This window comes from Geotrypetes seraphini, chromosome 6 (assembly GCF_902459505.1).
Source record: "Geotrypetes seraphini chromosome 6, aGeoSer1.1, whole genome shotgun sequence".
NCBI lineage: Eukaryota > Metazoa > Chordata > Amphibia > Gymnophiona > Dermophiidae > Geotrypetes > Geotrypetes seraphini.
This window is the reverse complement of record NC_047089.1, coordinates 22812053-22819160: the sequence shown is the minus strand read 5'-3', so window position 1 is coordinate 22819160 and position 7108 is coordinate 22812053. Positions and strand designations below refer to the sequence as shown.

The 7108-nt window shown below is 45.4% G+C and overlaps 1 pseudogene; it reads left to right on the top strand.

Annotated features, from left to right (window-relative positions):
- Positions 1–4129: 4129 nt before the first annotated feature.
- Positions 4130–6097, top strand: LOC117362858 (annotated as a pseudogene).
- The last annotated feature ends 1011 nt before the right edge of the window (positions 6098–7108 follow it).

Genomic DNA, 7108 nt, shown 5'->3' with positions numbered 1-7108 from the left:
GACACAGAACAAACTGTGCAACCAGTCCAGAAAGTGGGCTTCCTTTTTTAACTTTGTTTCCTGCAGGGAAATCGGTCTTCTCAAATTGTCCGTTTCTCCTGCCGTGGAGGTGTGACCCTCCTTAGTAACTTTTGAACCATTTATCCAATTTCTTTCGTATTTCTACCACGAGAATCAGAGTATCCAATGTCCACTGGTTCACGTTTCATTTTCTCTTAATGTGCCTATGAGAGGTCGCTGAAAAGTTCTCAGCCCAACCACCAAAGCTGGGGTAGTCTCCATCAAGGGCTATACACTTAGTCCAGTAATTTTCCATTTTTTCCGTCCATTGGAAAAATACAGAATGAAAAAAAATTGGAAAATCACTGGAGTAAATGTATAGCCCTCGATGGAGACTGCCTCAATCTTGGTGGTTGGGCTGAGAACTTCTCAGCGGCCCCTCGTACATTTAGCCTCACCGGTTGTTTTCTTAACTCTAGTTTCTCACAGGAGGAGCGTCTCCAAATGGGTTCGTTTTGCTCACACTATGAAAGAAATGAGCCTCGCTCAGAAGACAGGATACATGGAGTATGATCTCAGTCTCTCAAATTTACTGAGAATGCTCTTTGTAGTACTTGTGTCGGGCCAAAGAGAGCTTCCTTCTAGAGTCCATAAGATGTAAAGTGTATAGGCAAAATATGCAGGTATGGCCTTGGCCCGTTCACTTTCATCTCACAGCCACCAAGCAACGATGCACCATTAATGTGGCTGGTGGGGATCCCCAAGCCCTACCACCTGAAGACTCAGCAGCCCACTGACCCTCTTCATAAAATCACAGCACTGGATATGGGTACAAGTGGATCGATTTTTCACTTCGTCAAAAATTACAAAGACTAGGGAACACTCGATGAAACTGCAGGGAAATACTTTTAAAACCAATAGGAGGAAATATTTTTTCACTCAGAGAATAGTTAAGCTCTGGAATGTGTTGCTAGAGGTTGTGGTAAAAGCGGATAGCATAGCAGGTTCCTGGAGGAAAAGTCAATAGTCTGTCATTAAGACATGGGGGAAGCCTCTGCTTGCCCTCGATCATTAGCATGGAATGTTGCTACTCTTTGGGTTTTGGCCAGGTACTAGTGACCTGGATTGGCTACCATGAGAACGGGCTACTGGGCTTGATAGACCATTGGTCTGACCCAGTAAGGCTATTCTTAAGTTCTCAAGCATGCTCAATTAATAGACAAGAATCAATTATGTCTGGGGTGCTGTTATTGGCTGCTCGGAGTACTGCTACTAAGTGCTGTGGTCTTCTGAAGGGGGTAGGCAAGCTGCTGAGCCTTCAGCTGGCAGGACTTGGGGATCACAGCCAACTGAGGTATTTTAAGTTTGGGAAGGGGGGAGCAGAGAAGGGGAGAGAGAGGCAGGAGATGCAAGTGAGGAGAGGAAATGCATATCTGCCCACCCATTGGCCAACCCCAAAATTGCTTCTTCTGGCTATACCACTGCCTCGAAAATTCCTTTTAATCAAGTCTGTGTTATCTAAAACAATGGGAAATATTTATGTGTCTTTTGCCACTGTATTTCTAAGTACTTGAGGATCTTCTATCCACAAGATTCACAGAATGACCACTTAATACTAACGCTGTTATGATCAATATAGTTCTTGTGTTGTTCTTGTTCACCCCTAGAATAGGTTTTCTTGCATCCAGTTTTTCCTATAAGGAATAAGTCCATTTTATGGAAATCTGAAAGAGGCCAGAGTATGCTGATATTTTCAACTATTTTTAAAGCTACCCTGTGCCACTTCTAGCCACTGCCTCCTCCTCCTGCCCTAAACGGCAGCCACCGCCACCTTCTTGATGCTGCCGCTCAATGGTATTACTATTCATTATTTTTAATTAGTAGCCCAGAGCGAGAGAGGGGAAACGCTGATGTCACAAGTATGTCATTTTTTTTTCTAAGGGAAAAAGCAAAACCCCAGCACAGTGGTGTACCTAGCATATGTGACGCCCAGGGACCATAATTTTTTAAATCCCCCCCAAAAAAATCTGTATGAAAAACATGATTTTTAGTAACAATCCACACATCGCACAAGAGTGTACCTAGGAAAAGGCAGCATCTTACATACTGCAGTGAGCACTACAACATCAATACACTCAATGTAAAACTAAACAAGCCAGACAAGTACAGATCAATCCAACACAGTCAATCCTAACAGAAACCCATGTCTTTCGAACACAGAAAACACCTTCGCCTAGTATAGAATATGTAATCACAAACTAACTCCTCCCCCTTTTACAAAACTGTAGTGCAGTTTTTAGCCACCGTGGTAACAGTTCAGACGTTCATAGAATACTGAGAATCAGAGCTGTTACTACCACGGCCAGCGCTAAAAAATGCTGTATAGTTTTGTAAAAGGGGAGATAAAATAGAAATACATAGACAAAGGTTAAACTGAACCACCAAGAAGCTGGACTCTGCATACAATGCAACACTACAGAAACAGTGATGCATGTCCACTAAAAATAAATAAATATATAAATAGAAAAATATAAATTTTTTTTCTACCTTTGTCTTCTCTGGTTTCTGCTTTCCTCACTTTCTTGTCACTCTGTTTCTTTCATCCACTGTCAGCCTCTTATATATGGCATCTTCTCTCCTTCTATGCCACTTCCAGAAACTGTATGCCTCCCCCTTCCATCTTTCCCTTCACCCCCATTGGTATGGCATCATTTTCTTCCCTTCTCTCCTCCAATGGTCTGGCATCTCTCTCTCCTTCCCATCCCTCTCCCACACCCCCATGGTCTGGCATTTCACTCTCTCCTCTCCCTTCCCCCCTTCCATCAGCATCTGCCCGCTTTCTTTCCCTCCAACCCAATTCCATCCAGTATCCTTCCCCCTATGTCTCGCCACCCTTTCCATGCACACCAATTTCATCAGCATCCCCTTTCTCTTCCTCCACCACCTTCCATACCACGCTGCCCCACCACCCTGTCCCCTTTCTCTCCCTCCACCACCCTTCCATACCACACTGCCACACCACCTTTCCATACCACCCTGTCCCCTTTCTCTCCCTCCACCACCCTTCCATACTACGCTGCCCCCTTTCTCTCCACCTTGTCCCCTTTTTCCACCCCCACCACCCTTCCAGTCATGCAAATCAGATCTTTCCTTCCCCTTCCTCCCTTACTGCATTAACTGTACCTAGGGGAAACTGTACTTACTTCCTATTGCAAATTATCACCCAAAGTCATGGTAGCAAAAATGGCAGTGTAAAGGAAGCAGAAGCTTTCAAGGCTGCATAAACAAAAGTAAACATCCATTTTTATTTGAACTTTGTGACAGAATTTAACAACAACTCCCCCCCCCCAAACAAAATAACGAAAAACATTTTGATAGCAGTTCCCTACCTACCCCTTCTCTCCCTGAAAACAAATTTTCGGACATTTAAGCACCGATTCCCACCCCCTTCCCTTCAGGCCTCTGCCAACATGAGCGGCGAGAAGTTGCAAAGTTCGCAGCGCGCGCATGGAGAAATCTCGCGGGGTTATCCTGGGTAAAACCCGCGCCTCGCAGCCTGGCTTCGAGTAAAGCTAGACAGACTCAGAGGCGGCTTCCTCCTTGGCAAAAGGCAGCCCGAGAGCCGAAATCGTTAGAGCAGCCGGCTCTGCTCCAGGAAGGTCCCGCGAGGACCGCGTCTACCGGCCCTACTCCTGAAGAAGTGACGTCGGAGAGGGGGATGGACCGGCAGACGCGGTCCTCGCGGGACCTTCCTGGAGCAGAGCCGGCCGCGTTGCCGTTGATACGACGGCGGGGGGGGGGGAGGGCGTGTTGCCGTTGATACTGGGGTGGGGTGGGGGGGGGCTATCGTCGTTGCCGTTTTGAGGGGAAAAAAATTGGCAATGTGAGTCGTATGTTTCCCCTAAGCGTGCGGGGGCGGCCTAGGCGCGGGGAGGATACTACTTGCGTCAGTGATGACGTGTTGCCAAGGGATTGGTTAATTTGAAGGCGCCTGGTTTTTCTATAAAGCCGTCGCCATTTTTTCCTCGTGTATTCGCATCGGGGGAGCCGTCTTCGACGAAACTCGTGAAAAGTAGCCGTTGTACGCGCGGAGGCGTTATCAGTGTCCTTTTTTTTTTTTTTTTTTTTTCGGTACATAAACAATGTCTCTGGCGGACGAGCTGTTGGCCGACTTGGAGGAGGCAGCTGAGGAGGAAAACTTTGCAGATGAAGAGGACGAGCTGGCCCTCGAAGATGTACAGGAGGAGATGCAAGTGGACTTTAGTGTGGACTCTGTGAAGAGTATCGCCAAGTTGTGGGACAGCAGGATGTTTGCTGCGCTCCTGGAAAAGATCGACGAGTATGTCTCCCAGCAGCCAAAGTCCTCTGAAGTGATGGGACCCGTAGAGGCAGCTCCTGAATACAGAGTCATCGTGGATGCCAATAATATGACTGTGGAGATCGAGAATGAGCTGAATATCGTTCACAAGTTTATCCGGGATAAATACTCCAAGCGGTTCCCAGAGCTGGAGTCGCTGGTTCCCAATGCCCTGGACTATGTCAGAACAGTGAAGGAGCTGGGGAACTGTTTGGACAAGTGTAAAAACAATGAGAGACTTCAGCAGATACTGACTAACGCCACCATCATGGTGGTGAGTGTTACTGCCTCCACCACACAAGGGCAACAGCTGGCAGAGGAGGAGCTGGGGCGCATCGAGGAGGCCTGTGACATGGCGCTGGAACTGAACCGGTACAAACACTGCATTTACGAGTACGTGGAGTCCCGCATGTCTTTCATCGCTCCTAACCTGTCTGTCATCGTTGGAGCCTCCACTGCCGCTAAGATCATGGGCATTGCCGGGGGTCTTACCAGTCTCTCGAAGATGCCTGCTTGTAATGTGATGCTGCTGGGAGCACAGAGGAGGACCTTGTCTGGTTTCTCCAGCACCTCTGTATTGCCCCACACAGGGTATATCTATCATAGCGATATCGTGCAGTCTCTAACACCTGATCTGCGCAGGAAGGCTGCCCGTCTGGTGGCTGCCAAATGTACGTTGGCAGCAAGGGTGGACGGTTTCCATGAGCACCCTGAGGGTAAGGTCGGTTATGAGCTGAAGGAAGAGGTCAAGAAGAAGTTTGACAAATGGCAGGAGCCACCTCCAGTGAAGCAGGTGAAACCTCTGCCGGCACCTCTAGATGGGCAGAGGAAAAAGCGAGGTGGGCGCAGGTACCGGAAAATGAAGGAGCGCCTGGGGCTGACGGAGATCCGGAAGCAGACCAACCGGATGAGCTTTGGTGAGATTGAAGAGGACGCGTATCAAGAAGATCTAGGGTTTAGCATGGGACACCTGAGAAAATCGGGAAGTGGCAGGATCTGACAGGCACAAGTCAATGAGGCCACAAAAGCCAGGATCTCCAAAACGCTGCAGCGCACTCTACAGAAGCAAAACATGGTGTATGGAGGGAAATCGACTATCCGGGACCGTTCCTCAGGGACAGCATCCAACGTAGCCTTCACACCTCTGCAGGGCTTGGAAATTGTGAATCCACAGGCGGCTGAGAAGAAAGTGGCTGAAGTGAACCAAAAGTATTTCTCCAGCATAGTTGAGTTCTTGAAAGTCAAAGGGATGAAACCCAGCACCATGAGAAAGTGAAGCTTACATTTGCACTCAATGGAGACACGCTGCCAGTCTGGTTGCAGACGATTGGTCACCTAAGAGTAAAAGGAGGAATTGCTCTGAAACTGCTGGCATAGACAACATCTGCTGGCAACAGCAGCAAGGTGGGATTTCTCCAACCCTACAACTGAGCACATCCAGGACAGGAAAATATAGCACAGAATAAAATCTTTTCAGAGCTGTGCAAGGACTCACTCCACCTCTCTCCCAGGAGGGAGTAGGGCAATTGTAAATATATTAGCTTCTTTATTCCAGTGTAACTCATAGGTAAATCTTCCTGGTTCCCTGAATTGAAAAATCTGTATACGCAATATAGTCTGGAATTTCTATGCTTTCAGGTGGACTTTCTGGGTCACCAGGCCTCACAGTGGTATAAAATTATAAATGAATCTGTTAAAAAGAAACCCAAAATGGTCTTAGAGATATTTGGAGCATTGAGATTAAGCATCAAATTTCAGCATCTCAATGGCCCAAATTTGGTCTTGGAGGATGAGATGTACAATGTCTGTATCTATGAGACAAACTTGGTTTTTTTCTTCTGCATAGAGTGTTTTGGATCCCAGTTAGATTACAAAAGTTAAATAGTTCAATGTCTAATAGATGTTGGCACTAATCTTGAAGTAGGGACTTTGGATCATCTTTTGTTTTATTGTCCCTTTATCTTAGCCTTTTGGAACTCAATTTGGGATCAAGTAAATTGTTTATTGGAAAAACATGGCATTATCTTATGATACAGTACTTTTTGGTATGTCAATCAGGAAAAAAGAGTCAAATATCAAATAACAATAAGCTTTTATTGATAATGATAGGCGTCGCCATTCAGCATATTACAAGTAATTGGAAAAATTACAGTAGACTCAATTATAATTTTTGGTGGAACTCATGTCACATTTAAAATGGAAAGAACAATAGCTATACAACAAGGGAACTATAAGAAATTTAATAAAATTTGGGAGCCATTAACTTCTTATTGTAATGAGTAAACACCATTTTCTATTGAACTTTACACCGTTTAATGTTTGGGGGGGAGGTATAATTTTTTATTATTCATATTGGGAAAATAATAGAGGAATGATGGGTGGGGAGGGTGGTAATTTTATATATTGTTAGACAATTTAGAAAGATTATCAAGTGATGTGTTTAATTGTAATGTTTTATTGATTGTACACTTGATGTAAGATTGAAAATGAATAAAGATTAAAAAAAAAAAAGATTCCAACTCCTTGAGTCTAGGTATGCCATCCTGCATGCCATCCTTTTTAAAGGTCCTTAACCAGGCTTGAGGAAACGCTGAAACTATTTAATTCATCAGACTCTTAAAATAAATTGTGTGTTGGGGGGGAAGGGGGGGTTGTCAGATTCTGGTGCAATTGTAGAAGTATATCATCTAATTTTATTATACCATGTTTCCCCGAAAATAAGACATAGTCTTATATTAAATTTGGGACCAA